This window comes from Lycorma delicatula, chromosome 3 (assembly GCF_047948215.1).
Source record: "Lycorma delicatula isolate Av1 chromosome 3, ASM4794821v1, whole genome shotgun sequence".
Lineage (NCBI taxonomy): Eukaryota > Metazoa > Arthropoda > Insecta > Hemiptera > Fulgoridae > Lycorma > Lycorma delicatula.
The window spans coordinates 43465970-43490611 of NC_134457.1; the positions used below are offsets into that span (position 1 = coordinate 43465970).

The following is a 24642-nucleotide window of genomic DNA, read 5'->3' on the forward strand; positions in this document are numbered from 1 at the left end:
AAAGATTGTTTAAATGAAAAATTGTATGTTGCAAAAATGATTTGATGTTAGTTTGTCATCATCATTATTTACTCATAACAGGTCAGAAACATCAAGAAAATTAGTTACAAAACTTAATGTAAAAAGATAATAAATAATCCAAAATTCCAGAAAGCCTTTACCTTGTGCTCAACAGCAGTTCCATTTCATTTCTCCCCACTCTGTTTCATATTTTTATTAAAACAGTAAACTACTGATGGGTAGATTGACCTTTTGCATCACCTACCCCTTATATTTTTTTTTATTATTCCTTATTCCCCATAATTAGTTCAATGGGTCAGGCCTGAGTTTGCTTGTTTTCCATTCTGAAAAGCCAGTAAATATCACTACTATCTGTAGGTCAGGCTGCCTATGGACTGACTGACTTAAAGACTATCTAGTAGGTGAGTGTCTGAAGCCTAATGACTGAAGTGCTTACTGGGTAATACTAAATTCACTAATCACTTTCCTCCCCCCCAAAAAAACCATGATATCTTGCCTTTCTATTTCTTAGATACACACTACTTTTATAGCTATCCATTTTTTAAATAAATAAAGATAAAACTAAAAAAATTGTAATATAAAATAAAAACCATCTTAAAAAATCTTGAGCTAAAGAATAAAAAATAATACTTTTTCATTTTTACTTCCTTGTATGAGGTAAAGGAAGTATTCTGATTGTCATGAAAAATTTTGGTTTTCAGATTTCAACAGAAATATCCATTTTGATCATCCTTAAATCCATTTTAACTAGTTTTGGCAGTGCATTCTCAGTAGTATATTTCCAATTACATCAGCATTCTATTATTTGATCCCTCATGATAGTGAGTAATGATGATAGCAATAATAAACAGTCTTGGCCATAGTGATTTTATTTATATTGTAATTTTATTTCTCAGTGGGAAATACCTTATAATGAGCAAATTCTTCATTAACTGGGTAAAATTTATGGACTTACACTAGAATGAATGAAGGAAAATTTAGACTATAGCATTATGAACTTATTAACAACATCTTAGATGTTTATCCTTCTTTAACGAGTAAATGTAAAGGTTTAAGAAAACCAAAGTTCACTATTAGTACTGTTGCCTTGGAATTCACAGACATTCCAATGAGTACATTGCCCAGAACTGTTACTGAAAAAATACTAATGTAGAATGAGTCCTGAAAATGTTGACTGACATCTGTAAAATCAAAAGTTACCATTACTGAACTTTTTTCTGCTTTTAAACAGAAGATAATTATTTTTCTCATTTCATAACTGATGATACATGGATTTCTTCTATCATATCATATTAAATAATTAAAATAATAAACCATATTGTGGAACATCTAAATTAACCAAAGGCTAAAAAATTCATAAAAATGGTTCATCCATTTAAAAGTTGTTAAGCTTCAAACACGCCAACACAGTTACATAGATATGTATGAACATTCCCCCCTATGTATGAACATTCCCCCTTTTTTATTTTTTATATTTCTGGGTCGTGAAATGCTGAGAAATACATGCATGCCCAGTTTATTTATTTTGTATAATTAAGGATTGTCAGTTTATTATAGATTAATCAATGCACTTTTTTAAATAGAACAAATTAATTTAACACAAGAACAGTTTTTTTAATCATTCATTATTATTATGAATTTTAAATATAATAATGTAAAAAATTTTAATAAGATAATGCCAGAAAACTCTTTCAACATTTAAGAAACATAAATAGCATTGAAAAGAAAGTAAATAAGTTTCGTTGAATGAGAAATGCAGTGATGTATAAAAGAAAATAATAACTGGAAACATATGTTTACTATTTATACAGACAAATAAAATAAGATCATAATAATATCACAGGATTGGGTGGATGTCTTCTATTTATGAAAGAAGAGAGAATATATAACAAAAGTAAATACAAGAAAATAAAAAGAACAGCAGAGAGGAAAAATTATCTGATGAAGAGTTAGAAGAGAAAAAACAAATTAGTTAATATTTTAGAAGAGAATATACTATTTACAGGAGGTTGAGTTTCTAACCTGATAGAGAACGGATCATAATGTGAATTTTGTGTTTTTCAGTTGTATGCAAGTGATTTTCTTAGCTGTTTTTTGTTACAATGTGTAAAATCTTTGTTTACGAGAACTAATTAAGTCAGGTAAGTTGGAATTTTACCAAAATTCAAATTTTTTGGTTAGTTAATGAGAATCAATATTACAAAATATAACAGGTGATTCAAAAAGGACTTCACAAATTTAAAAACATATAAAAATTTATTTTACATAACTTACAGATTTGGTTGAGGTCTCAATTCAATTCCCAAGTCAATGGATTGGTCGTGAAGGTCCAGTTGCACGGCCACCTTGTTCCCCAGATTTGTCCCCACTAGATTTTTTTCTTGTGGTGTTTCATTAAATATTAGATTTATGTACTACCTTTGCCTGCTGATCTTGTTGAGCTAAGACTTGGAATTAACACCACAGCTGCAGAGGTAATTCCCGATTTCCTGGCTACAGTCTGGAATTAAATCGACTTCAGGTGGGATGTATCTCGTATTGCAAATGGAAGCCACATCGAACCAAAGTGAATGTTAGATAACAAACTTCCTTTAAAAGTTGTGTAGTCATTTTTGAATCACCCGGTACATGTAGTTGGAGCTGGTATGAACTAGTTGGGATGAGTATGAGAATTATATACTAGTAAGAGAACTGTTGTTTATTCTTTGCATTGTTTGTTTACTTTTTTTGGCGTCTCTGCATAACTGCTTGTATGTGATAATCTTTGTGGTTAATTTTCAATACTGTAAAATTCTATTGTTCTGTTTTATTAATATTTTTTATTATTATATTTTTCTCACTGTACAACTGGTTCATTATCATACTTCAAAATGTAAGTAGATCTTTCACAGTTATAATTATTTCTAGAAAAATTAAAAGGGGAAATCAATGCGAATTCGCAGCAGGCAATTAAGCAGTAGATTGTTAGTTTAAATACTGCCTCTCTGCTCCAGGAGCACAGCAAACAGATAGATGACTTAAGCTAGGAAAACGAAAGTCTCCGGGTACAATTATCTAAACAAAATAAAATGATTGTTTCAATAAGGAGGAAAAACAATTTAACATTTTACGGCGTTTCTGAAAATGGAATAAGACAATGGGAAGTTAGAGTAAAGAATTTTTAATTTCTGAAACAGAGTAATGGTGGTCAGCTTACTATATTTTGAAATAAATTTTGTGAGAAGATTGAGGTATTGTACCTGATAAAAACAGCCCTGTTTTATTGAGCTTTGTATTCAGTTTAAATAAAGCTGCAATTACGAAGAATTGTGTGGCTCAAGGGTAGTAAAATATTTATTTCTGTGGCTGTCACCAAGAAACGATTCCTTACAGAAATCAGGTCATACTGAATTTATTAGAAAACATCTGATGTGGACCCACATGACTTCCTTGTATGCCTATTAAATTACATATACATATATTTTTTTTTTTTAAATAAAAAGTACACAAAATTCTATTTCATTAATAACTTCTGATATTCTTTCAATTTTTTGTTGTTGTTATTATTGAATTATTATTTATCATAAAAACCTTTTTACAATCAGAGGTTAATAATTATTAATAAATCAGTATATTTAAATTACAAAAAAAAAAGTTTAAAAAAAAGGAGATTAAGTCTGATTCGAACCGATGTGCCTTCCCCTTCTAAGATTCAAATATTTCATTAATTAAAATTTGATTTTGCTATAACTCTGGAATCAATGAAAATAAGTACCACTTATGATATCTCGTTGAAAATCTCTCATTGAGGGTTTATTACTGCAGTTAAGAAAAAGGCTTTTAATGGGTCATGGGTACTTCTGCGCTTATCTCCATGCTATAAGGAAAGCACCATCCCTCAACTGCCTCTATTGCCCTGGTGTACAGGATGACACCTTTAGAATTATTTCTCTAAAAAGTTACTTTTAGTAATAATTAATATCGTGATTTTTAGTAGTTTTTAACTTGAAGAATACCATTTTAGGAATAAAACTAGACATCTTAATCCTTCCTTCTTTATTCATAATACATTTATACCTCTTATCATAGGCTATACCTATGTCATGTATTCATAACATGTTGCATCATGAAAAATCAACATCTACCTAATCATATTTCATGATTCAACCATGGCTTTACATATTGTATGTTTAATAGATATGTCAACATATTTATTTATTTTATATTTTATCTCATATAAAATGCACCAGAATTTTTAAGTAATTATAAAGATCCATTTTTATGGTACTAATTTTGATTTTATTAATTTTAAGAACATTTCCTTAATCATTCATTTTCAGATTTATCAAATTTTAAATAAACGATTAACAGTATTAAATAGAATAAATAACATGAGTTATTACACAATTGTTTGTAATAAAATGATAGGCAATTTTATTTTTTATTCATAATTCAATATTTTTATCACCCTTCATAATTTTTTTATATGTAGTATGATAACAGTTTAAAACCAATAAAAAAAGAGAATGGTAAGTTAAATAAAATGAACTAAGAATAGTTCTGTAATCAGTACAAGGAATTCAAAGAAACTTCAGAAAGCACTTCACTTAAAGAGAAAAATCTGAAAATAATAAAAAGTGTGGATTAAAATTAATAAAAAAATAATTTTATACTTTTAGAATAAACAACTAATGATAAAAATTACATTTACTAATGATAAAAATTACATTACAGTTATTTAATCATTTACAAAATAAAATAAATATTTCTGGGTAACTGTATAGACACTTTAGGGAAAAATAAATAAAAAGAAGTGCAAAACAACAAAGATAATTAAACATATTAAGTAGAGTAAAATAGGATTAGTAAAAAATTGTAAAAATTTATTTAAAATTCAATTATAAAATTTTCTTTTATAGAAACAATGAATTTTTAATTTATACTAATTTAAAACCTTATTTTCTGCATTTCGTTGAGTATATATATGTATTCAAAGAATTTTCATTAATGCTTTCTGAATTGTGAGTTATCGTCATGTATTTACCTTAACATTATTATTTCATGTGTCTATATTTTAAAAAAATAATGTAGGTTTTAATTATACCTATTTTTTTATTTTACAATTAACTGTGTATTCTGCGATGCTACTCTGATCAAATTTTTCATCATATTTTCCCTTGATCCATCCATGCAAATGCTGAGGCTCTTCCTTTTTCATCCATGAAGTAACATATTCCATTCCTGATGTGCTCTACTCATATATGTTATTATGTACTGAATAAATTAAAAGATCTATTTATTTATTAAGGGTAAAATAATAAAATGTGATGTTGGAGATGGAAAAAGCAGTTAATAATGAAATTAGAGGAAACTTTATTTTAAAATCAGAGTTTAATAGAAGTTTAAAAAACTAAAACAAAAATATTGCCAAAGAAAAAGATAATATACCATTAGAATTACTGTCTTCTTTAGGAAAAAAAGGGTTAAATGATTTATATATCATTAAATAGAGTTTATGAGACTGAGAAAGTATAAGATTTGATTTCCAATTTGAGACTGGAGAGCCTACAGGGCTGGTCTAGTGGTTAATTCATCATCACAAATCAGCTGATTTCAAAGTCAAGAGCTCTAAGGTTCAAATCCTCGTAAAGGCAGTTACTTTTATACGGATTTGAATATTAGATCGTGGATACCAGGTGTTCTTTGGTGGTTGGATTTCAATTAACCATACATCTCAGGGATGGTTGAACTGAGACTGTACAAGACTACACTTCACTTACACTCATACATATCATCCTCATTCATCTTCTGAAGTAATACCTGGTGATTCCCAGAGGCTAAACAGGAAAAAATGAAAGAAAAGTTCTTTGTGTCAATGACATATTTAGTGGTGTTCTACTAGGTAAGCTACTCAGGTCCATGTAAAATCTCAACCTGAGGTTGACAAGTTCTTTTTGTTACTTTTCAGTCTATCTGAAACTAATTTTATAGAACATTTACTCTAATCTGCAAATAACATAAAAAAATATTCTTCAGTCTAAATGTTATTCAAGTGTTTCTGCTTGTCTTACCTGTGAGTTATACAAACATATTACCCATTTATATCTTTATACCTTGATTATTGTTCCAGCTGACAGTGTTACAAAAAATGTATTCTTGTTATATTCATAAAATATTCCGTTTAAAAAAAAAATTTTTGAAAAAATAATATAAAAAAACAGGTCAAGAAATGCAGAATTATAAACATAACTAAATATTTTACATCATTTGTTCTCAAAGTGGGCAATAATGCTCCCTTGTGGGCACTGGAGGCCGTCAGAGCAGACAGTAGAAGCCCCACATAAAATTGGAGGCATTCAGGCAATCTAGGAAGCTTATTAAAAAAATGCCAAAAATGATGTTTTCCTGATATTAAAACTAAAATTAAATACCTACTACACTAGTACAAATAATTAAAGGGACACTTATATTATATGATAAAAAATGATTGTATCCAAACTACTGTAACTTTGCAATGAAGAGGCTTAGAGGGATGAATAAAAAAAAATTAAAGCTTGAATACTTTACTTATTGACAGAACACAGAACTTCAGATTTAAATTTTAATAAAAATACTTTCAAATATGATTAAATAAGCGTTTTAATTACTCTCATTTAAAACGTAAATTTCAACTCAGAAATAGGATATGCCACGTTTTAAAACTATAATTAGAATTGTTGTTTTTAAGAGTGTACCTTAAAAACAGCAATTGCAGTTATTTTTTTTAACAGATGGTAAGTTAAAAATTTTGAGGGCGCCAGAAAAGTTTTGATTCTCACTGCGAGTGGTGGGCAAAAAGGTTTGAGAATCAATGTTTTACATGATTATAAGTATTATTCTACATATCACTTAACAACCTCTTTTTTTTGTAGTGTTTTGTATACATTTATTTTCATAAAAATACTTAGTATACATAAAACACTTGCAAATAAGTTGAGAAATAATGAACATAGTTTTACTTCAATTGTCATGCATTACATAACAAAAATGTTAAAATAGTAATTGAAATGAATGAGTTCATAAGTTTATAGTAAAACTTATTTTATTTTAAAATTTATTTGTTATTATTATCAATATATGTGTATGATTTGTAACTTTCGTTATTGCATTCATAATATAGTTATGAATAATATTGCACCATAATATTGTTAATGGTGTTTAATATTATTGTTAATTGTCACAGAATTCTAAATAGTTAGAAAGATCTATGCTAAACGGTAATTGAGATTAATTTGTAATTAGAAATAAACAGAATTTTTTTTTTTTAATTTAAAGCTAGATGCATATTTAAATATATAATAAATTATTATCATTTATTAGACACAGGAGTACTAGAAAATGTAAATGTACAAAAAAAATAATTAATTTTTAAAAAAATGTCTATAGTGAGCCTGAGCCTTCCAGGGCCTAGCTGTAAGGCATGTTTGAAAATGGCAATGTTCAGTAATGCAGAACAGTTAATAAAACCTTGGTATGCTAACTATATTGTATGTATATAAACACATATCATATAGTTATATCATATGTAATATGTGTAATATGGTTATATGTAAATATAAATTTTCATTTAAAAAATGAGTCATTAAAAGATAAGGTAAAAAATTCTATGTCAACTTGTAAACCTATATTTATCTTTTCATTTCCTAACTTAATTATTGTTACGTCAAAATTAAAATTAAACTTAAATAAAACTGTTCCCATGACAAGAAAAGTTAACAAAAATCTTAAATATTCTTTAAATTTAATTAAATTGTATCTTTAGTAATATACATGATCTTGATAGCTGATAGCAACTGCGATCTATATATATAAAAATGTTAAGTTCGTTTGTGTACGGCTTCAAAAACTCAAAATGTTCTGCACCAATTGAGCTCAATTTTTAGCACGATATATAACCCGCATCAAAGATTGTTTTCATCTATTTTTAATAAATCTTTTAATTTGGAAATGTAAACAAAGGAAAACCAATCAGATCAATGCAAGATGGCCGCTGTCAAACACAACGACCAAATTTCTTTGAATTATATTTAACAGCTAAAACATTGTATTTTATTTTTTTGTTAAACACGATAAAAAAAATTTTAGCACGATATATAGCCCACATCAAAGATTGTTTTCATCTATTTTTAATAAATCTATCTATCTATTTTTAATTAGTACAGTTTTTTAATAAATAAGAGGCTAATAAATCAGATGGAAATGTAAATAAAGGAAAACCAATCAGATCAATGCAAGATGGCCGCTGTCAAACACAACGACCAATCACAAAGAGCCCGTATGGCCGTTGCCAATGTAAACAAAATCACAACTGATTAAGTAACAAATTTCTTTGAATTATATTTAACAGCTAAAACATCTGTATTTTATTAAAAAAAAAAAAAAAAACACCAAAACAAAAAGAAAAGCCACCAAGAAGGATGATTACAGTAAATAAATTAAAACAACCAACTTTCGTATAGCCCAGATAGACTTAAGGCTATGCAAACAAAAAAAGTCGAAATAACCAAATACACAGAAAATAATATCCCTACATAATGACCAAAAAATCCTTTGTTAGGTTATTTTTTTTACATATATATGACCAAACAATCGTTTTTTGGTCATTTAGCGTTCTTTGCTATGTAAACGCAAATAACAAAATTCACAAATAGTAACACTGAAACCACACAACTAAGTATTCGTTTTTTTTTTGTTTTTTCTAACCTCCGAAACTACAGTTATGCATTGCTTCAGATGATGATATGAATGATTTATAGCGTATGAAAATGCCATGCCTGACCGGGATTCCAACTCGGAACCACCGGATTAAAGACCGAGACGTTACCACTCGCGCTACGGAGGCCGGCAAACATAATCGTTAGGAGCCGAATAAAAACACGACTTACCAATATGGCGTTGTGTGTCAAACCAATTTTATACGGACTATAATTACTTTTAATACGCGAAACCCTTTGCAATGATTGAACATTAACTTAAACCTCTTCAAAAATTATTCCTTTTGAACTAAGCCACATTTTGATATCATTGTTTTTCTATAACGCGGCTGTAATTCTTTTCGTTTAATGATAAGAAGCGTTGTCGAAGACAATAACCGAATTCTCTTCCAAAGGACATAATACACCGCTTAACTATTTCTAAATAATTCAAATTCGTGTAATTTTTTTACGAATCGCGTTTTTATCAAAATCTCACCTTTTTCTCAATTGACCTGCGGGGTTTTGTTTTCTTTGGAGACCGTAATTCATTAGTAGATTCATACTCGAGAATCACGTTGTACACTGAAGCAGCACAACTTCTTCTTAAGTTAGCAGTTTATTAAAATCTGAAATCAACGCCGTTTGATTATTCTATAATTTGTAAGCATTACTCTGCTTTTGTAACCATTTAAAATTATGTGTTTTTTCGCACGACTTAAGGGCTTTTTTTCGCAGCCCACAAATCTTTATATATAAAAATGTTAAGTTCGTTTGTGTACGCTTCAAGAACTCAAAATGTTCTGCACCGATTGAGCTCAAATTTTAGCACGATATATAACGCGCATCAAAGATTGTTTTTATCTATTTTTCGCATCAGTCACATACCCGCGACCGCGAAAAAACAGTTTTTTTAACGGTCAGCTGTGTACCAGTGACCGCGCCATCTGCCGGAAGCGGGGGGAACACTCACCATACTAGCTAACGACAACCGCAGTCACATGTGAAACAATACCTGTTCCCAATTACATTGTTTATTAACAACAAAAAAAAACGTATCCACTTGCATCTGATTCAGATTATTATACAATCTGAATTAAATATTCACTTTAATCGAGGTACTTTTGTGTGATCGTGTCGTGATTGAGCTGCGCCTTTCACCAAGCCCTGAATTTATTAGAAAACGACCAACAGTGGGATATATGTATTAATGGCGCATGCAACACTGCACATCCAAACCAAATTCGCGCATTATTCGCAATTATATTGACCGCTTGCTTCCCTTCATCTCCCACAGAGTTATGGGAAAGATATCGATCGCATATGGCTGAGGATATTTTACATAGAGTACGCCTAGAAAATACCAATATGACCATGGAATTTACAGAAGGCATTTACAACGAAGCATTGATAAATATTGAAGACAAGTGCTTAGCTATTGCAAATAAGGTTCTTAGTCAATTGGGAATGCCAGCACCCACCCGAGCTGCGATTGCTTCATTTGATGTGGATTTACGCCGTGAACAGAGTTACAACATTGGTGATCTTCAGTCATATGTCCCATCAAACATTCCCAAATTAACGCGTGAACAGAAAGACATTTATGATCGCATAATGCAAATGATAAATGACGGAGTTTGGGGGACCTTCTTCTTGGATGCGCCAGGGAACTGGGAAAACATTCCTCATTAGATTGATTCTAGCAACGGTTCGATCAAAAAATGACAATTATCCTGTTGCGGAATATTAATCAGCCAAAACTCTGCAACGGCACGCGACTTGCAGTTAAGAAATTGATGAATAACGTAGTGGAAGCAACGATTTTAACGGGGCCTTTCAAAGATGAAGATCTCCTCATTCCTCGAATACCCATAATCCCGACCGATACACCATTTTAATTTAAAAGATTGCAATTCCCAATTCGATTGGCATTTGCAATCACAATCAATAAAGCTCAAGGTCAATCTTTAGAATTGTGTGGTTTACATTTAGATGCGGATTGCTTCTCACATGGGCAACTGTATGTTGCGTGTTCCCGAGTCGGCAAACCAGATAGCCTTTATATCTACGCAGACAGTGGAAAAACAAAAAATATTGTATATCCACAAGTATTGCAAAATTAAACTTCTATGAAACGTATGCTTTGTTTTGTTTCTCATTTCTCATCCATGCAACCACAATGTACCACAGCGAAGCGTGGCGGGTAGAGCTAGTATATATATATATATATTGTTTAACCGATTAATAAAAAGTAATATAAAACTAACTTGATATATATTAATACTACAAATTCTAGCCCCTCTTTTATAACATAAAGATAGCCATTACTTCTTGTATATGTTTACAGTGATTAATTTATTTAAAATTTAAAAAACACGTTTTACAAATAACTGGATCTACTGTTCGTTACTATCTAAGTCTGTAAACACAGACTTTTTTATGTGCATGTAGCATCTACAAATCATTTGCTACATAAAAAATAATCCTGAATTTTTTTTGCATCTCCATTTAATATGTGCTCAAATAATTTCCATTATCAGCTTTTGAATTGCGATTTATTTTCCAGATTTTTTATATATTTACTATCTTCATGCATTTATTTTAGTATTATTTCATATGTTTATATTTTAAATAATTAATATGTGTATTTAACTACAACTATTTATACTTTATATAATTATTGTGTACTTTGTGCTGATGCTCTGATCAAGGATTTACAACAGTTTTCCTTGAGGCATCCAAGTAAAGGCTTGGGTTTCTTTTTCCGAAGAGTAGCTAGCAACTGATGTGATGTGATTAATGTATTACATTCCGATCAGAACAAAAAACTTATTTCTTTACAGTACCGTATGCCAAATTAAAAGAACTGGTTTAATTCGTACTGCGGGTATCGTGCAGAGAGTCATTGCTGTAACATAACCAGATTATAAATAGTATTAACGTATCAAAATACTTCATACTTTTTTCAGTAAAGTCATACCTCATCAATTATATAAACCATTACGAATTTTTATTTCGAAAACGATCTATTATAAATCATATAAGGCAAGATTTAGTTTAGAAGGGGAAATAGGTCATCAACCGGCCGCGGTAACTAACCGCCGTCAACTAACTTTTTTGTTGTAAATATATATCAATTGGAAAATTGACTATGATACTATGATTAGCATATTATACAACTAAAAACCATTAAAACGGGTAACCAAACGATGAATAGCTGTTTGGTCAAGACTGCAACTACTTTATTTTTTTACCTGTAATTTATATTGAACAGAGTTGATGGTTGGTGATCATTGTTTTGTAGGGTCGGATTATCGCCTTAGGGTCACTAAGCCGACTGTTCGAACTGAACTCTATAACTACAACAAAAAAGAGAAAGTTGGAATAGTTACATTTTTTGTTATAATGAAATCTTAAAAGTCGGTCGCTTGTCGGTTAGTGTTAATTTTGCTACATTTATGGTAACAGCTGCACAGGTTTGTTTAAGGTTTTATATTTTTTTACGTTTTTACAACCAGTAAAACCAATGACTTACTCGAAAAAATTATTTTGAACACAAAACTTAAGTTTTTATTAGTGCTAATTCTCCACGCTTCTGTACGGAAACCATTTTTTTTTCTTAGTGGTTATTTTTATATATCTAAGTTATTCTTATGAAATGTTTCATATTAAATATAAAAAAATTACATTTTTTTTGCATAAAAACAATAGAAAAAAAAATGAATTTAAATCAATAACTCATCAAAAAGAAATCCTAACTGTTTTATCTATTATTTTTATACAACTTTTTCTATTTTAGGATTCTCCAAATTTTTATCTACTAGATTATCCCAAGATAACTTGTTATTACTGTTGACTATTGAAATAACATTAATGTTACTTCTGATCCCCTTAACTAGCTAACCAAAAATTACTTAATTTTTCCCCTTCTTTTTGCAATGTTTTATCATTGCAATTATTATGGCACAAAACATTTACTTTTATATTTTCTCAGTTTTCTTATCAATATTTCTGTAAAAGTCTATTATTTGTTATCAGAATGAATTTTTATCATTTACTAATTCTAAATTTTTTTAATGTTCTACATTATTTATTTATATGTTTAAATTTTTTTGTTTAATTTTTATTGAAATATTGAGGGTTTCTAGCATCTACAATTAAAATGGTTTGTTTTTCTTTCTAATTTTAGGCTTAAGAATAAAAAATATAATTTATTTTCTGCTTTTCATTTTGTAAAATTAAAAAATTAGATAGAATTTAATTTTTACATGATAGATACATGCTCAATTGAAGGTAATAAGTCTAAAATCCAACAAACAGAAAATTATTTCAGGTAGATAATGCATATTTTAAAATGCAAAGAAATTTACCTCTTAAGCTGCACAGACCTTAGTGGTTATACACAATACTGTTATGTTAAATTAATGATTAATTATGTATGTTGGGAGCTAGGGTTTCCATATATTCCAGTTTCTTGCAGCATGCTTGGATTTTTAAATTTCTTTTGACTCTAACCTGGTGTCCTGAAGAATGGATGGGGTTTTGATTACAATTTAATTTGATTCACAACTTTTTGCCACTATATTGTTTTGTAATAATTCTAAATTTATTATGGCCAGTTTTTTTTAGTAAAAGTAATGAGAACTGATCAGATATAATTTATTACATCAAAAATAAATAATCTTGAGTACAGATCAGTTTTGTTCCAATTTGTACACAAATGTTACCTCAGAAGTCTGAAATGACAAATAAATTATTATAGAAGAATTTTTGCTTTTTTATTCAAATTCAACAGAGTAATTCTTGGGCAGATTATATTACATATTTTATTTATATATATATATATATATATATATATATATATACACACACACACATAAATCATTGATCATTGGGCTTATAACTAATTCTGGTTGGAATTGAGGTATCACATAACCTAATTTACCTTTCTAACTGTTTTAACTGCATTTAAAATGGTATAGAGATATTTTATTTACGTGTTATAATTATTTTTATTCCCTTTAATAAATTTTAGTTGAGTTTCAAGCAATAAAACTAAATATTTCTACACTTCCGTGAAATTTATTTTATTGTTTCTAGACTCTTGATGCATATGGAATAATTAGCAAATACATAAATCATTGAAATAACAAAAATATAAGAAAGACATTCTTACCTTTATTATTTTTTTATTTCATGTTGTGTAATGTTATTTTAGAGGTACTGTTATTATTTTTGTTGTTGTTTTTTTATTTATATGAAGCAGTATTATGAAATAAAAAGGAATGAATTTTCAAGATACAAAAAAGTGCTGCCAAATCATGTTTGTGGTCCAGTCCATAAGTATAAATCATGTAGACTGATATTTAAAAAAATGTCAATGTTAATTTATCCTTTTAAAACTTATCCTTATGTTTATATTTATGAATGTGCAATCTTGTTAAAAGAATAGTTACCTATTCTCAAAGAATAAGAATATCCACCAATAATTTAATCCAATACAAAGCAGACAACAGAACGTTTTTCATGTAACTCAACACATTATTTCATTTTATGAAAAAGGCTTTACATGCTTCTATTATCATTTTTATTTAATTACTTACGCATTTAAAAAAAAATCTTTCCACCAATTAATTAAAAAATAAAAATAACAGATTTTTTTTCACAGAATTAATATTACTCTGACAATGAATTTTTAAATAATGTTAATTAAAAAATGTTTAAAGAAACCATGATTTTTCCACATATCCGTTCAGTGTGTACATAATTTTCAATTTTGCTCAAATAATTTCAATATCCATATACTTTCAAAACTTTTAATGCTCAAATAATATTCATTAACATTTTCAGAATTGTGACTTATTTTTTAATTATGTTTTATATTTCTTATCTTCAGATATTAACTACAATGTTATTTAATGATTCTATATTTAAAAATTCTGATGTGGACACCACATGGACTTCCTTGTTTGACTATTAAATTACATATACACATTTTTTTCTGCACTTCCTTTAAACTGATTTCATTTCAAAGTGAGATATGATCCTTCCATTCTTTAATAAAGAATTTTTTTTTCATATTTTTTTGTTACTATTAAATTATTATTTGTTGTAAAAATTTGTTTACAATTACAGGTAAATAATTATTAATAAATCAATATTAAATTAAAAAAAGAGTTAAAAAAAAGAAAAGGAAATGAAGTCGGATTAGAACCTTTCCCTTGTAAGATCTGTACCTTTCCCTTGTAAGATCTAAATTTTTCATTAATTAAAATTCTATTTGGCTATAACTCTGGAACCATTGAAAATAAGTGTCACTTATGATATATCGTTGAAAAGTTCTCAATGAGACCTTATTGCTGCAGTTAAGAAAAAGTCCAAAATCCAATTTCTTTTTGAATTTTGGGCTTTTTTTGGCACTTTTGGTCCAGTAATTGCAATGAAAAGGGGAGGTACACAACAACTAGATGTTACAACAGTCCTAAATCCAAAATTTCAACATTCTACGTCTAATCGTTTTTGAGTTATGTGAGATACGTACGTACAGACGTAACGCCGAAACTAGTCAAAATGGATATTTTCATTTATATCTAAAAACCGAAATTTTTCGCTATCACAATACTTCCTTTACTTCGAACTTCGAAGTAAAAAATTAATATTGACTTTAATCACATCTATTACTTCCTTGTATAAAGTAAAGGAAGCATTGCGATCGATTAGCCGTAGTATGTTGAAATTTTGGATTTAGGACTGTTGTAGTAACATCTAGTTGCGCACCTCCCCTTTTGATTGCAATCAACTGAACCAAAAGTGCCCAAAAAAGCCCAAAATCCAAAAAAAAAATGGATTTTGAACTTTTTCTTAACTGCAGTATGCTTTCATTGAGAGCTTTTCAACAATATATCATAAGTGGTAGTTATTTTCATTGGTTTCGGGTTTATGGCTAAATAAAATTTTAATTAATGAAATATTTGGATCTTACAAGGGAAGGCTTGTAAGTCAAATCAGACTTAATCTCCTTTTTTCTTAATTTTTTTTTTTAATTTAAATATATAGATTTAATAATTATTAACATGTGACTGTAAAAAAATTTTGCAATAAATAATAATTCAGTAATAAAAAGAAAAAATTATGAAGAAAAATCAGAAGTTATTAGTAAAATAAAATTTTATCTACTTTTAAAAATGTATATATGTAATTTAATAAGCATTATTACATATGTGTATATGTAATAGATTTGGTAAAACATTGATTATTTAATATTAATTGAAAATTATAATTTTGAATGTTATTATTTTTGGACTTTAGTTTAATTTTATTTAATTATTCTAGAATTTTTGTTTAACTTTATCTACATTAAAGTTAACTACAGAGTGACTGAAAAACAACATATCCTCACAAGAACAACATATACACTAAGGCATACATGCCCGATCTTTAATAAACTGCAAAAAATTCTTATCTTTTAGTTCATTACTCCTCGATAGTGTCAGACAATATTCTCCCTAAGCCAAGAGTTGATCAGTTCGTTTATTATTTTTTTTGTTGCCAAATCATTTAATCACTCTTTGGTTTGATACAGTTCTTCTGATCTTAATTTGTGTACACATTCTCTAGTTTTCAAATTTTCTTTCTCTTTATATTCATTATCCTCTTTTTATTTTTTCATCATTCATCTTTGTATTCTTTCCTTGGTCTTAATATTTTCTTCCTCTTTATATTTATCATCTTCTCTTAATTTTTTTATTCTTCCCTTGATCTTAACATTTTCTTCCCCTTCATATTTATCTTCTTGTCATTTTTTTGAGATACATTTCTTCATAATCTTTCTTTTTCTGGTATGATTGTTTCTTTTTCATTTTTAATTATTCACCAAATAATCCAATAATAAAAACTGAATATTTTACAACGTAAGGTCGAAATTAACATTTGTAACCAGTATACAGGAGTTCACTTAACAGAATAGTTTAATTATTAATTTTTATTTATACAACACACCAGAATTCTAAAACTTTTGTTTATCAGCAACTCATGAAGGTACGAATAATACTGATCTAGAAATGCAAGTAATAAAGGGACTTTTACTCTATCCTAATATTTCATGTAAGATCGTTAGAATTAATAATTTCATAAATATTTGTTGTTAATAAAAAATATATTTCAGCAATTTTGTAACTTTCTACTTTATTAAAGAACTGGAGGATCATATCTAACTTTCAAATGAAATAAGTTTAAATGAAGTGCAGCAAAAAATGTGTATATGTAATTTAATAGGTGTGCAACGAAATCAAGTAATTTCAACATCAGATTTTTTTATGATCTGCTCTCATTAAGGTTTTACTACGGTTTCCTTTGATCCAACCAGGCTAATGTTAGGATAGTTCCTTTTGTTATCTTTAGAGTAGCATATCTGCTCAGAATATTTAATTGTAAATATCATAGCATTAAAAAAAGAAAATAATTAATGTAAATATTTAATGTAAATAAAAAAAGAAATTAATGGAAACTAATAATAATATTAACAAAATAAATTTATAAATATAGAACTAATTAATAGAAAGGGAAATTTCAGAATGACGTATTTTGCCTGTAAACTGGCAGAACTGATAATATAGTAGATAAGATTGGCCACTCTAATCTACCACAGTAGACAAAAGAATTTAAAAATTTGACAATATAAAGTTACTTTTGCTTGTTTATGTAATTTAATTATATAATTTTTTAAATATTTGTCTACATACATCATAAACTGAAAAGTTAGTTTGTTCTTAAACTTATAATATCATACATATTACCCATTTATATTTATGCACTTTGATTGTGATTTAAACAAAAATTTTTTACTAATGGTTTTTTTTTTAACTTACTCAGTAATTGTTTTATTTTATCATTTATTTATTTTATAATCACAGATAGAAATACTCATGTAATAGTTTTTGTAATTATTTATAAAATTTTTGTCAATTTTTTTTTATTAATTTTAAATTTTGTTTTTTTTTTAAATATTTATATTTAAGTAATTTCTTATTATATACTGATAATGATTGTTTAACAATTGAAATTCACATCTAGTTTCAGAATTTATCTTTTGTAAACAGTTTTTAATTGTTCTGTATTTATTAATTTATTAGATATTTTTATAAATAATTTCTTGATGATTATTTAATGAAATACAATATTGATTGGTTGGCAAAAAAAATCACATACATTAATCATTTTTGTTTTATTTGTGACCATGACATTTTTTTTTTAGATTACAATTTCTGTTAATGAAAATGGCTCCAACATACAAACTAACATATTTTAACATAACTGCTCTAGGAGAACCAATCAGATTCCTACTATCATATTTAGGAATTAATTTTGAAGACAACAGACTTGAAGATGAGCAATGGCCTTCCATTAAAAAGAGTAAGTAAATAATAATAATAATTTTAAGCTTACATTGTGAAAAATGTGTGTGTGTGTGTGTGTGTGTGTGTGTGTGTGTGTGTGTGTGTGTGTGTGTGTGTGTGTGTGTGTGTGTGTGTGTGTGTGTGTGTGTGTGTGTGTGTGTGTGTGTGTGTGTGTGTGTGTGTGTGTGTGTGTGTGTGTGTGTGTGTGTGTGTGTGTGTGTGTGTGTGTGTGTGTGTGTGTGTGTGTATGAGGGGCATGTTAGTGATACAAGTGCATTCATGTGCTTTTTACAAGGCATAATATTATTTTTCTATTTTTTTAGCTGTGCCATTTGGTAAAGTTCCTGTTCTTGAAATTGATGGAAAATAGTTGCACCAATCTGTTGCAATTGCAAGATATCTTGGTAAGAAAGCTGGATTAGCTGGAAAGACTGAATATGAAGATCTAATGATCGATATCGCTGTCGATACTACTGCTGACTTCCGTCAAGGTACTGAATTTCTGAGATTCGTTTGGCTAGTATATAATAAAAAAATCTGCCAATAAAAAATTAGTAGTTTTAGGATGATAATTGCATCATTGCAGTAATTTTTTTTTCTTATCAACTGATTGTAAAAAGTGTAAAATTTCCTGTGTATTTATCTATTGGTTTTGAATGACAATAATCGCATAGATAATAATTAAATGAAACTTGATTTAAACATAAGATTATAAATTTCAATAAAACAAAAATAAATTTTCAACAATTTTACACATCTGAACACTAGGAAATAATTTTTTTTTAAATTATAAAAAAGGTTTACTATTTTATGAAATTAAAAAAAATAGATAAATAAATAACTGATTATTATATTCAAGTAAAATATTAAATAAAGAAAAGGAAATTCCTTTGCCTACTTTTATTAGTTTTATTTAAGGTATTATGTCAGTGAATTAAACTGCATTGCATTTCCTCTTAAGTATACTTTAGTCTTAGTAATTCAGAAGGTTTTGTAACAAATTTTATGCAGTATTTGTTATGGTCATTATTCACCAATATTGCCAATGCCACATATTGAAGGTGCAATTTACTAGAAAAAATGTTTATTGATAAAATTTATTTGAATTAAATTCTATTATATTTATTTTGTATAAATTTAGTACAGATTATTTTATAAACTTTTTAAAATAAGAATGCTTGACATCCTTATTCATTTCTGAGGTTGATATTACTACTGTTTAAACCACTCAGCAACTAATTGTTTTTAACTTCTTATTTTTAATGAAAAAAGCTATGCTAAAAAATGACGCATTTATTATTAATTGTACAAAATATATAAGAAACAAAATGTTTTTTTTTTTAATATTAAAAGCCATGATTCACTTTCTAAATAACTGGAAATATGATTCTATATTTTTAAACTAGAGTCCAGTTTCTATCCCAGCAGTATGGTAGATGGCATTATTAATGGCATTCATCTTATAATGATTAGAGGTCATTGACAAGGTGGTAAACTACAATACCACATATTACAAAAAAGGGGTGAAATCACCCTTTTCCTTATCCTAGATACTTTCTTTCCATTATTGGTTTTGTAGGTGCAGGTCTGACCCTATTATAATATTCTCCAAGTCAAAAATGCAAGAACTAAAGAGCCAGTATATCCATGGTATCTGATAGTGCTGATGCACTGTAGACCACCTCAGGGACTCTGTTTCTAGTCCAGCGCTGCACAACAACCCTAATCATTGAAATACTTATAAAGTTAATATTATCTAGTGTTTATCATTGCTAACATAAATCTATTTACAATAATTTACTATCTAGTTAACAATAAGTTATAGTTATTAGTTATTGTTATTATCTAGTTAACAATAATCTATTTGATTTCTAAATTATTTATTCTAACATGTGACACATGTAAAGAGCCATCTATAATTCAAGTGACATAATATCAAAAAAGCTAATTATGACATTAGTCAACATTTCTTGTTCTGTATATTGTTTACTTTACAATCAATCACTGTGGTAAGTAGAATGAAGCTGTAAGGGAAAATACATTTATAGAGGCTCACTTCTTGATAAATACAGATTGGGTGAGTAATCAACTGCCAATTATGTCAGTTGGCCAAACATAAAATGTTTATTAAAAATTCCTTTTTTACAGCAATTGCTAGCTGGCATTATGATGAAGATGAGAATTCTAAAGCAAAGAAATATGAACCTTTGATGAAAGATACTGTACCATTTTATTTGGAAAAAATTGATAATCTTATAAAAGAAAATGGTGGATACCTCGCAAATGGAAAAGTAAGTAATTACCTTAATTATTATTATCCTTTACTTCCTTTATTATTATTATCCTTACTTCCTATACTTCCTTTATTATCCTTTCCTTTATTATTATTACTATTATTTTTTTTGTATTCATTTCACACAAATTGACAACAATCACTTCATCTGATAACAATTTTTTTTTTGTTTTTTTTAATTTCCATTTTTACTTTACTTTGATTTACTTTTCATTTTATGAGGCTTCTGTACTTTCTACTCCAAAGAATATTAAGAGTTTGGAAAATTATTAAGAAAAAAAGCTTGTACAGAATATTCACAGTAATTACTTCCCTTAAACAAATTTGATCTTATTTTTGGTTCTGAGATTAGAGTACACAACAATTAAATTCTATCTACCTAAATCATGGTTTTCTGAACATCAAAATCATTTTCTGAATTGTGTTTGATGGTTTTTTGAGTGATTAAAAATACTTTTCAATTCTTTTTTATGTCTCAAACTCTTAGTCTGAATTTGCATTCTACATCCTCAATTACAGTTTATGTTATCTAAGAAAGTATGTTGACTCTCTCTCTTACCACATTCAACATTACCATATTACAAAAGCATTTCTGTACATTTTTTCCTTGTATAACTATTGTGTTGTTTTATTACTGTAGAGTACTTCTACTCCATACAAATATTTTAAAGAATTCTTTTCTAATTCCTTAATTTTAGTTTGATACCAGTAAATATTATTCGTGCATAAAAGCTTTCTTGGCTTATGTCACTCTGCATTTGATATTTTGTTTAATTCATCCATTTTTTTGTAATACTACTGCCTAAAAAGCCAAACTACAACTTTTGTTTTTCAGAACTCAAATTGTGTACTTCTGACTTAATTTTTAATTCATTACTCTACCTTTTGTTTCTTTTTGTTACTTTGATCTGGAAGTTAATACTCAGCACTCCATGTATAATGATTATATAAAAAAGACTTCTACTCTTCTGAGTTGCATTACAACTGATTTGTGTTATGTTTATACTTACATATTATAGTAAATAATCTACATTTTACATACAAAATGTGTAAAATTAAGAAACAAAAATAAACTTAAAATTTATTTTGTTAAGAATTCTCTATCATAACTTTAACCTACGAAAAAATCTTAGATAATATAATTAATCTCAGTTGTACTAAAAATAAAATGTAGGCTAACTCAAACTTAAATCATTAAGTATATTTAATTTACATTATTCCATTTTATTTTATTTATTTAAGCATAATTTAACTTATTTTGAATCCTGTTCAACACTTATGTCCAGAATAATGTTCAATAGCATTACACCTATATTATAATTAGTGAATAAATAATCCCCAATATTTAAAAGATTTTATTTTAACGACTTATATTTTAAAGATTTTATTTTATTTTAATGAAATGCTCAGTTTCATGCAGCTTGCTATATCTTTGTTTTATTCTTGTTTATCTTTAAAATGGAATTCCCCATCAATCGATTTCTATAATATTTTAGACATATAATTTATACAACTATACATAAAATTTTATGCACCAAAGACACAAAGGAAAGGCTCTGTAAACAAGTGCCTTGTGTCATCCCCCACTACTCCTTATAAAATTAGAGCATTTTTACTCAAATGAGAGTAGCCACAACTGTGATCAATGATATTCTAAAGCCTGTAGAAGTAAGAAGGATTCTCCTAAAAGTACAGATGGAAACGAAACACTAAAGATACAACCATGCTGAAATCCTACAGTAGTTTTCCAAAGAAGAAGGAATAAAGAGAAGTAAAGGTTTAGGGAGAGGAAAGGCACAATCAATCCACGCAGAGACTTCCTCTGATCAAAACATTAGAGGTAGTTTGCCCAAAACTATCTTCAATATTCCAGGAGGAAAATAAAACCTTTACCACTCTGTAATTATGTAGTGTATCAGTGGTTCAGAAGAACTCTGACAAAATGGAAAAAGTAGTAGTCTTTTATTTTAAAAATAAACATTGTGTTTAAAATTATTATATTATTGTAAGATTTAATCAAAAATTTATTTTTATAGCTTTCTTGGGGTGACTTATACTTTGTTGCCACCATTGATTACTTGAATTTCATGCTCAAGTTTAATATTACTGAAAAATATCTGAATATCTTTGCTTTGCATAATAAAGTTGTCAATATCCCACAGATTAAAGCATGGATTGAGAAGCGTCCAAAAACTGTATAAATATATATTGGTAATGCATAAAATTGAGTATCATATAAATATATCTCAATATTTCTGTTTGGTGAAGTGTTTTAATTTGCATAGTAATATCTTATTAAATTTTGTGATTCATATATTTAAGTTTTATTAAAATAATTATAGTTTCATATTTTGTATTGTGTGTTAATTGTTACTCATATCAGTATTAGGTTACTAATGTGAAATAAAACAGTTGTATAATTTATTTGTTCATTTTAATTAAATATGGAATAAAATTCAATTAATCTGATTTGATATTGATACTTTAAATGTTTTATTTGATACTTTGAGTGAGACATACTTGTGAACATTAAAAAATAATTGCAATATTTATTCAAAATGTTGTTTACCATCTATGATATGTATTTTTTGAATGAAATAAACATAATTTCCTATGTGATTTTTGTTTTACATTTCTTTTTCCATTACTATTTTATAATTCCAGTTTTCAGAAAATTCTTCATTTATGGTAACCAAAACATATTAAAAAATAAGCAATTTTTCCATACCCTTTTTTTGTCTGCCTTGTTATTTTTATTTGTCACCAGGACTAGTATTATTTTATTATTCTATCAGTCAGATACAAAAGAACCAATTTGATGTAGTTTTTATTCAATTGTTAAAATATTGGAGAATTATCTAGAAGAGCTAAAACAGGAAGTAGAAGGTGATGACAAATAAATCTCAAAAATATTGATTTTAGAAGAAGCATTAATGTAATGCGAATATATATCGTAATGCGATATATATATATATATATATATAATTATGTTTATAAAATATATTTATATTTATGAATGTCCAATCTTCATTAAAACTGATTGTCACTTATTCTTAAAAAACTGAAATAGCAATATTCACTTCTATCAAGCACACAACTAATTTTAATAAGCTACCATTTTTTTTAAGTTATGAAACCATTTGAAAAACTTTCCAAGAATTTACTTAAAATGGAATTAAACAATTTTCCTTTACAGAAGCAATTTTACTCTTTTAATGAATTTTAAGATAATAGTAATTTATAAAAAAAGAACCTGAATTTTCTGCATCCCATTCAATGTGCATATAAATATGTGTTTTAATAATTTTCATTAATATCTGAATTGTGAATTATTTTGTAGTTATTTTTAAAATATTTTATCTTGATGATTTATCTTAACATATTCATGTGCTTATATTTTAAGTAATTAATATGTACTTTAATCAAAACTATTTTTTATGTTATAATTAATTAATTTTTTTTTACATACAGATATTATATTTTTTTATTCTGATCAAGATTTTACTGCGGTTTCTCTTGATCCATCCAGACAGATGCTGAGACAATACCTTTTCTTTATCCATGGAACAATATATCTACCCATTGCTGTCATGGTCTTAATAATATATTATTACGTATCAATCAAAATGAAAGATTTATTTTATTTAAAGCTAGTATAATTCTCGGCAATTTGGTGTTTTTTTACCCTGTACAATTAAAAATATATTTTTTTAAATTTAATCACTAAGTGATTAAATTTTTAAAAAATTCAATCTTTTTTGATCTCCCAATCCAAAGCCCAAGATTGCTTTTTTTGTTAATTGTCACAGTTCACTTGAAAAGTAAACATCTAATAAAATAAATACAGAAACTGTTTCAAAGAAATTATTAGATGATATTCTGGAAGGGTTAACAAGAAGCAAGAAGGGTTCTCCTAAAGGTAAACCCACCACAGATGGAAACAAAGCACTAAAGATACAACCATGTTGAAATCCTACATTAGTTTTCCAAGGAAGAAGGAATAAAGGGAAGTAAAGGGAAAAAGAATTTTCTCGCCTCTGAATTTTACTTTTGACTTAGTGTTTGTGAGGATCAGTTTTATCGTGTTTATTAAATTAGGATGTAGTTAGAGCTGTCTTAAAATTTTTAGTAGGGATTTTCTGTGGATGCAATCATATGCTGAAATCTACAAATGTTATCACCATTTCTCCGCTTCTTTTTCTGTTGTAACCCATTATTAGCT

The 24642-nt window shown here is 27.6% G+C and overlaps 1 protein-coding gene and 1 pseudogene across 1 annotated transcript in view; one reads left to right on the forward strand and one right to left on the reverse strand.

Moving 5' to 3' along the window:
* Positions 1-24642, reverse strand: part of LOC142321122 (uncharacterized) — a 97845-nt gene that overhangs the window by 64004 nt on the left and 9199 nt on the right. The window lies entirely within an intron of this gene.
* LOC142321535 (glutathione S-transferase-like) lies at positions 2126-23239 on the forward strand (annotated as a pseudogene).